The following is a 9,726-nucleotide window of genomic DNA, read 5'->3' on the forward strand; positions in this document are numbered from 1 at the left end:
GCCCATATTCAAGCTGTTAAGGAAAGATGCGGCGATCAAATGGACAACTGAGTGTCAAGAAGCCTTTGATAAAGTCAAAGAATACCTTTCGAATCCCCCAGTCTTGGTCCCTCCAGAACCAGGGAGGCCACTTTTCTTGTATCTGACAGTCTTGGAGAACTCTTTCGGCTGCGTCCTCGGGCAACACGACATAACCGGAAAGAAGGAGCAAGCAATCTACTACTTGAGAAAGCAATTCACCGGCTACGAGGCCAAATACACTCTGCTGGAAAGGACATGCTGCGCTCTCACATGGGTTGCTCAAAAGCTGAGATATTATCTCCAAGCCCACACTACATTCCTCATAAGCAGGTTGGATCCTTTGAAGTATATATTTAAGAAACCAATGCCCACTGGGAGACTGGCTAAATGGCAAATCTTGCTTACGGAATTCGACATAGTTTATGTCACTCGCACGGCAATGAAAGCCCAGGCGTTAGCAGATCATTTGGCCGAAAATCCAGTCGATGAAGAATACCAGCCATTGGATACCTACTTTCCAGATGAAGAAGTAAACACCGTAGAAGTGATCTCGGAGGAAGCTCATGTTTGGAATATGTTCTTTGACGGAGCCGTGAACGCCAAGGGTGTGGGGATTGGGGCAATTTTGATATCGCCTTTCGGTCAGCATTATCCCGCCACAGCTAGACTGCGTTTCTTTTGCACAAATAATACAGCTGAGTATGAAGCCTGCATTATGGGCATGCATATGGCAATCGATCAGGATGTCGAAGACTTACTGATTATGGGAGATTCTGACCTGATCATCCGGCAAGCTCAAGGCGAATGGGAAACTCGGGATGTCAAACTTATCCCATACCGACAACATGTGGAGGACCTCAGCAAGCGCTTTACATCAATAGAATTCAGGTATATTCCGAGGTGTCACAATGAACTGGCAGATGCACTTGCTACTTTGGCTTCAATGCTACCATACCTGGGCAACGCCCACGTCGATCCTTTGGAAATCCAAATCAAGGAAAGACACGGTTACTGCAATGTAATCGAGGCGGGATCAAATACGCAGCCTTGGTACCATGACATCAAGAAATTCCTGAAGACACAAGAATACCCCGAGCATGCTACCGGAGATCAAAAGAGGACCATCAGGCGACATGCAAGTGGTTTCTTTCTGAGCGGTGAATTGTTATATAAGAGGACCCCGGACCTCAATCTCCTAAGATGTATCGATATCGAGGAAGCGAGAAATATCATGCACGAAGTACACGCAGGTGTGTGCGAACCTCACATGAACGGGTATGTCTTAGCGAAGAAAATCCTTCGAGCAGGTTATTACTGGATGACCATGGAAAAGGATTGCTTTAGCTTCGTTCGGAAGTGTCATCAGTGTCAGGTGCACGGTGATTTGATTCATGCACCTCCCACGGAACTGCATCCCATGTCCGCACCTTGGCCATTTGTCGCCTGGGGCATGGACGTCATTGGACCAATTGAACCAAAGGCCTCGAACGGACACAGGTTTATACTGGTTGCCATAGACTACTTCACAAAATGGGTAGAGGCTGTCACTCTCAAGTCGGTCACTAAGAAAGCTGTGATGGATTTTGTACACTCAAATCTTATCTGTCGCTTCGGTATTCCTGCGACTATCATTACAGATAACGCAGCAAACTTGAACAGTCACTTGATGGGAGATGTATGCGAGCAATTCAAGATAACGCATAGGAATTCCATGCCTTATCGGCCAAAGGCCAATGGTGCTGTGGAAGCGGCAAACAAAAACATCAAGAAGATTTTGAGGAAGACCATCCAAAGTTCCCGACAGTGGCATGAGCAGTTACCATTTGCATTGTTGGGGTACCGCACTACGGTACGCACATCGGTGGGAGCGACTCCTTATCTTTTGGTTTATGGGACCGAGGCTGTAATACCAGCAGAGGTAGAAATTCCTTCGCTTCGAATCATTGTCGAAGCAGAAATCGAGGACAGCGTGTGGGTCAAGACTCGGTTAGAGCAATTGACGTTGATTGATGAAAAGCGAATGGTCGCAGTTTGTCACGGACAGTTATACCAACGAAGGATGGCCCGTGCTTACAACAAGAAAGTCCGACCCCGGAATTTCGAAGTAGGTCAATTGGTATTGAGGCGTATTCTGCCGCATCATGAGGAAGCAAAAGGGAAGTTTGCTCCAAATTGGAAAGGCCCATACATTATAAGGAAGATATTGCCGAGAGGAGCATTGTATTTAGGTGATATCGAAGGAAATGACCCCGACACAGCAGTAAATGCAGATGCAGTCAAGAGATACTACGTCTAAATCATACTCCAGTGGTCCTGACACATTTGAAAATGGCGAAGGTTTTATTCCCCACTACTCCCCAAACACTACCCAATTCCCTCTACAAACCTTTGAGCCGCTTACAAAAAAAAAAAAAGAAAAAAAAAAAGAAAGGAAAAAAAAAGAGAAAACAAAACAAAACATTGATTGAGGCCTGAACTACGTTTGACTTGATTCTGAAAGGATACGTAGGCAGCCTCTCCCTGAGGTTCAGTCACACCAACAATAAAATCTCATTCGCCCTGAAATTGAAACCGGGGCACGTCGAGCAGTTGAGAAGTTAGTATCATCTACCTCTCTTTACCAAGCACAAGCCTTCAAATCAATTACCAAATGTGGTGGAGAACCAATAAGCGTCACAAATGGAGACCAGCACACTCTGAATTGAGAGAAATAAAATGAGAGAGTCTCGTCGGTGAAAACCTTCGGGCACCACGAGGCGACGGGAGTAGAGAAACCAAAATGAGAGAGCTTGTTTAGTAAAAACTCACAAAGAGTGCTATCAAGCGATGACAGGAAGAGAAATGAGAGAGGTCAGCCAGCGAAAACCCGCAAAGGGCGCTGTTGGCCGGAAAAGAATGACTCCACCCCAAGGAGGTCTCGACAACGTTCCACCGGTTTGGAATCACAGATCCGTTCTGGTTCAGAGAAACGCAAGTTCATGGAATGGTCAGGCGCCCAGTCCAAAGAGCATGTCATGTCATTTAAAGCCAGCGTTATCTTCCTCAGATAAGTCTTTCTCGTCCCAAAAGGGACACTCTCTTCCTGAAATTTGTGTTCTCCTTTCTTTGCTTCTCTTCGAATCCCTTTTGTGTTTTAACCCCAAGTTCAGGATACACCGGAGAGGGCAGGTGGCAGGTTTGTTTGCACGGAATCCCGTCTCATGAAGGAAAGCGCCTCATTTCGTTGGTACGATTGCCCAAGCCTGATGAATCGTGACGTGTGGTGGTGTTTAAAGTAAAGAGGAAAAGAGAAATTTCCCCCCAGCAAGTCCACTTTCAGATAAATCCCACAGAGTCTCCCTCTGTACAAATCCCCACAGAGTCTCTCTTTTTGTACAATCTCCCACAGAGTCTCCCCAATATAATAATGAAAAAAAAAATCCCCGTTGGAATTTCCTCAGCACATCCCCAGCGAGTCCCTTTGTAAATATTCCCCAACAAACTTACCCCAACAAACCCTGGGAAACTCGTTTTGAAATAAATACCCAGCATGCCCCATTGTACAAACTCCACACAAAGAATCCACTTTGTAAATATCCCCCCACAGAGCTTCCTTTTGTACAAATTCCCACAAGAATACCTCCAATAAAATCCCCGTTGAGAACCTTCAATCAAAACGGGACAAAAAAAGAGGGAAAAGAAAAGGAGCCTTACGAGGCAAATCATCACAGAATCTGGAAATACAAAGCCTGAGTAGTCAAAAGAGTTTCGCCATTTGAATCCAATCAACGGCAGGACTTCGCGACAGAAATAAGGACGCAACAAAGCAACAGGAACGATCAAGGTCACCAAACCGACCGTCATTTCCGAACTAACAATTGTTCTTTGTCTGAAAAGTTGAAACAGGTATAATCCAAGACAACCGTGCAAGAAGCAGGTGTCACCCAAAGAAGAAGGTACACGGGTACAAGAAATACTTTGGCAATGATGAATTCACTCGAAAGGTAAGTTTCCACGAAACTCCCTTTTATCTTCTACTAAAACAAGAAAATTCAAAAAAAGAGATCGTTTAGTATTCTCGAACTTTGTCCCCAGCCAGTCAACATTAGGGTTTTAAACCCTAAACTGAACTTTTTTCCTTTCAGCCAGCATTACGGTTTTAAACCCTAAACTGAGCTTTTTCATGCAGTCAGCATTAGGGTTTTAAACCATAAACTAACCATTTTCCTTTAATCAGCATTAGGGTTTTAAACCCTAAACTGAACTTTTTTCCTTTCAATCAGCATTAGAGTTTTAAACCCTAAACTGAGCTTTTCCATGCAGTCAGCATTAGGGTTTTAAACCCTAAACTGACCCTTTTCCTTTAATCAGCATTAGGGTTTTAAACCCTAAACTGAACTTTTTTCCATTCAGCTAGCATTAGGGTTTTAAACCCTAAACTGAATTTTTCCTTTAGTCAGCATTAGGGTTTTAAACCCTAAACTGAACTTTTTCCATTCAGCCAGCATTAGGGTTTTAAACCCTAAACTGAGCTTTTCCATGCAATCAGCATTAGGGTTTAAAACCCTAAACTGAATTTTTCCTTTAGTCAGCATTAGGGTTTTAAACCCTAAACTGAACTTTTTCCATTCAGCCAGCATTAGGGTTTTAAACCCTAAACTGAGCTTTTCCATGCAATCAGCATTAGGGTTTTAAACCCTAAACTGAATTTTTCTTTTAGTCAGCATTAGGGTTTTAAACCCTAAACTGAACTTTTTCCATTCAGCCAGCATTAGGGTTTTAAACCCTAAACTGAGCTTTTCCATGCAATCAACATTAGGGTTTTAAACCCTAAACTGAGCTTTTCCATGCAATCAGCATTAGGGTTTTAAACCCTAAACTGAATTTTTCCTTTAGTCAGCATTAGGGTTTTAAACCCTAAACTGAACTTTTTTCCATTCAGCTAGCATTAGGGTTTTAAACCCTAAACTGAGCTTTTCCATGCAGTCAGCATTAGGGTTTTAAACCCTAAACTGAATTTTTCCTTTAGTCAGCATTAGGGTTTTAAACCCTAAACTGAACTTTTTCCATTCAGCCAGCATTAGGGTTTTAAACCCTAAACTGAGCTTTTCCATGCAGTCAGCATTAGGGTTTTAAACCCTAAACTGAATTTTTCCTTTAGTCAGCATTAGGGTTTTAAAACCCTAAACCGAACTTTTCCATTCAGCCAGCATTAGGGGTTTAAACCCTAAACTGAGCTTTTCCATGCAATCAGCATTAGGGTATTAAACCCTAAGCTGAATTTTTCCTTTAGTCAGCATTAGGGTTTTAAACCCTAAACTGAACTTTTTCCATTTAGCCAGCATTAGGGTTTTAAACCCTAAACTGAGCTTTTCCATACAATCAGCATTAGGGTTTTAAAACCCTAAACTGAATTTTCCTTTAGTCAGCATTAGGGTTTTAAACCCTAAACTGAATTTTCCTTTAGTCAGCATTAGGGTTTTAAACCCTAAACTGAGCTTATTCCTTTAGTCAGCATCAGGGTTTTAAACCCTAAGCTGAACTTTTCCCCAGTTGGTCAGTATCAGAGTTCCGACTCTAAAACCGAACCTCTCCCCAGCTAGTCGGTATCAGGGCTCCAACCCTGAACTGAGCATGCATATCCTCTTTCATCAATTTTATGAACTTCCTGGCGAATAATTAACGAAATTTTCCTAGTGAAACTGGGGCAGAAAATTTCGTTCGTTTGTTTTCTCCCGCATGTCTAGCCTCGAGCCACATGGATCGAAACGACCCACGAGATGAGTCCTAGTTCGGAATCAAAGAAGAAAAAGAAAAAAAAAAGAAGATGTCCCGAGATATTGGAGTAAAAGGAAGGCAGATTGACTCCAACATTTGGTTAAGGTTCTGAACCCTGCCAATCGCGTCTCACTCAGTATCTCAGAGATTAAACAAGTCGCCGCAACTCGCAAGCATCAAGATTCAGATCGGAGTCTACAAGCAGAATCAGCTAAGACCCAAGATCAAGTCATAAAAGAATCATAGATAGGAATCTTGTAACTAGCAGTTGACATGCATATAAGTAGTTAGTTCAGTTTCCAATTTTCGTTTGGTTGTAATAAGGCGGTCAGTGACGCAGCAGTGACAACAGCAACAGCAGTAGCAGCAAGCATTGCAATCCCATGGTAGTCCCAGCTACCAAAACTTCCCGAACTACATTGACCTGATTCCTGTTTAGCCCAGGATATGTAGGAAATCTTTGAAGCAAGATTCGGTCAGATCTTTCAAAAAAAAAACATGCTTCATACGGAGTAGTCCATAGGCAAAAATCGCTCATACACGCTCACTTTATCTTTGCACGAAAACTCTTCGTGTTTCCGAACAAAGAGGGGCAGCTGTGAGCACGTGATTTTTGTTTCGCGCGACAATTGCTCCAAAAGAAATAAAAAAAGTAATAAAAATTGATCCTGTTGTACAATTTTTGGATTCTTACATGGCACTTTGTTAATTATTTATGATTTTTTCCCATTTTTACTTTATTAAAACAAGATACAAAAAATGTACGTGTCATGCGTAATCTGAACCGTAACACGGTTGTTAAATAGAAAATCATAAACATGCATCTTTGTCCGTGATTTTGTTTTGTTTGATTTTTACTTGTTTTGAATTATTTTAATGTGTGTGCAAATAATTGTATTAAGTGTTTATTTAATTTTAATTTGATTAAATTGGCCCAAACAAACTCAGCCCAAAACCAGGCCTACCCGGTCCACACCAGCTAAACACCCAGAGCATCCAAACGACGTCGTATTAATCCAGGTTGATCTGGGCCGTTGATCTCAAATTGATCAACGGTCAAGATCGATTCCCCACAACCCACTAAGGAAACCGACCCGTCTCCACCCGGACCAACCCAAACCTTTTACCCTTGAAACGACGTCGTTCCCTGTTAGTCGAAGGATCCTGGCCCTTCATCACATCTCATCCAACGGCCAGGATCCACCTACCCACTAACTATATAAACCCTTTACCATACCCTGCCCCCCTATCCAACACCCCAGCCTTCGTCTTCACCAAACCCTTCCCCTTCAAACCCTAGCCGCCCCTGTGTCCTTCACCATGAAAGCCGGCGGCATGGACGTCGGTGACCCTACCCTTAACACCATAGAACCCCCTTGCCATCCAGAACACGGATCTGCTAACCACATAGTTCGAATCCCTTCCCACCTTCTCGAATCTTCATTTGAAGATTCGAGTCAGAACCCGATTTACACCAACCGACCTCAACTTCACACCAGACAGTCCCCAGACCCCCCTCGTGACCAAACCATGCTTGGTTTGGTCCGAATCTAACCAGGGAAACACGAATCCCAGATCTAATTTTTTGACCCCTAGTTCTCCCCGTGTATGTTCCGTGTCTGTTCGAGCCAAAGAGATTAAGGTCTAATGGACCTTAATCGAAGTGTTTCTCATCTGAGAAACACTTCGATTAAAGTCCGTTCAGCCTTAAGAAAGGTGTGTTCGAATCCAAGTCAAGATTTTCTGATTTTTTGGGTTTTAAGGTGAGTTTGCTTTTCTTTATTTGTTTTAGTCCGTGTGATTTGTTTTAAAAGCTGTTCATAATTGTTGAAATCTGTTGTTTTGAGTTTTTATTAACTGTGTCCTGTCCACCTTGCCCGAGCCTTTGTGTTTGATTATCTTCTTTCTTCTACTTGTTCACTGATAATGGCATGTGTAAGCTGTGCAATCAAGTGAGTATTGAATTGGTTCATTCATTTAGCTCCTAGGGCCCTTCTGTGTTAACATTGCAATATGAACCCCTTGTGTGATACTGTTAAATGTCTGATTTTTGGCTACGATGGTATGTGTTATAACTAATATAGTCGAGTCGACATGTGTCGTCAATTAGTTTCAGATGTTTGAACAATAAACAAATCGACCTGCTTCTGTTAAGCATTGCCTGAATCGATTAGGAACTGAGTTTAGTTACTTATAATTGCTAATTTGATTTCAGAAATCTAAGGTGTAGGCTGTAATGGTAATCTGAATTGGAGGGCATGTGCACTTGTGCACAACATGTGCATAAAGGCCCTTTTTAATTAAAATAGTTTGACAGCATATGCTGTCAGACTACATTCTGCTGCCCATACTTTACTTTAGCCTCAAAAATAATAAACATTACTTAAAGTGAATCTGCCAGGGAATATCATGGGGGGGGGGATTTGTTTATACTTAATTGACTAAGTGGAACTGAAAAGAGGGCAGCACATGGGAGGTTGTTCGAATGGTCTAAACAGGCTGTTTAAAGGGATGATTTGAGGCTCAATAAAAGGGGGGACTTCCATCAGTTCTGGGGGGAGGATTTGGAAAAGAGAGAGAGGGTGATACACACTGAGAGGTATACACACACAGACATACATAGAAGAGAATCAAAAAAGAGGGGAGAGCAAAAAGACATACATAGATACACATAGATACAGAAATAGAAAGAGAGTAAGAAAGAGATAAAACAGATTAGGAAATCAGAAACTTGGTTTTGTTTGGTTGAAGTTCATCTGTTGTCAATGTGTTAGGCAGTGTTGCTTCTTCTAAGTTTCAATCGAGATTATTATTAGTGTTTTGTTGCATTAGGTATATCTCGGAATTGGATTGTCTGGAGTTTTGTTTCCACCACACTGTGTGCTGCTCCATTTGGCTGCTTTCTCTTCAACTATAGCTCCACTTCTTGCAATAGAATCTGTTCTGCTGTGTTGTTTCGATTGCTGCTGTTATTCTGATTCCTGCTGCTGCTGATCTTCCCTGTTATTCTCTTCTTCCTCTTTGCATTTCAGCATTCCAGGTACACATTTCAAATCCTATGTGGGTGTAAACTGTAACAGTTCGAAAGCATGAAATGAAAGGAGTTCCAAGAAGTTTAAATGTCTGTTTGTAATGCTCATGGTCTATTGATTTCTTCGTATAAATTGATCAGTGTGTAATTCAATAGCAAAAAAAATCTTGTTAGTTAATACTTAACTGAGTTTTAGCCTCTTGTATCTTAGTTTATAGTTGTTTGTTGATATGAGTTAAGTAATGGTGCATGTACGTAGAATGTACAAATATTTGACATAGTGACTGACCGGATTCTTGTTTTAGCTATAATGATATGCATAGGATAGGATACTTCCACCTTACGCAATGATGTTCTGTTTTATTTTAGTTTCTTTCGTCAAAACCCGCTAGGCAGTATATAGGAGCACGTTCAAACCCCCAGTGATAATAATGCCTAGTGGGTTAATTCCCTTAACCTAGCCTAAATGAGTCTAGTTTGAATTCAATTCAAGAGATGTTTTGGATATGAGCATAGCATTTGTCATGTAATTTCTTTGTCAAAGTAGAACATTTCTCATAAAAGTAGGACGTCTTTTTTACTTTATAAATAATTAATCAGAAATTGATAAGAATTAGGCCCAAAGCATATACTTGAATTGACGTGTATCTTCCTTCTTCTATTTTAGACTGAACATAGTAGAAATGTAGCCACTTTAGGATATCCTTTCTAAATAGAGACGAGCCTCGCCAAATAAAAAATGCAAAATTGCGGGGCCCTCAATAAATAATCATAATAAATATTTATAATTCAGGATAGGCCGTTTAGTAAATTTCATGGCTTCCTACAAATAATAATGCGCTAGACTCTTTAGGCGCGACTTAATTAAATTACATTCTTAAACTCGGGTGCACATTGATGTGACCCGAATCCAAATC

Source organism: Nicotiana tabacum, chromosome 1 (genome assembly GCF_000715075.1).
Source record: "Nicotiana tabacum cultivar K326 chromosome 1, ASM71507v2, whole genome shotgun sequence".
NCBI lineage: Eukaryota > Viridiplantae > Streptophyta > Magnoliopsida > Solanales > Solanaceae > Nicotiana > Nicotiana tabacum.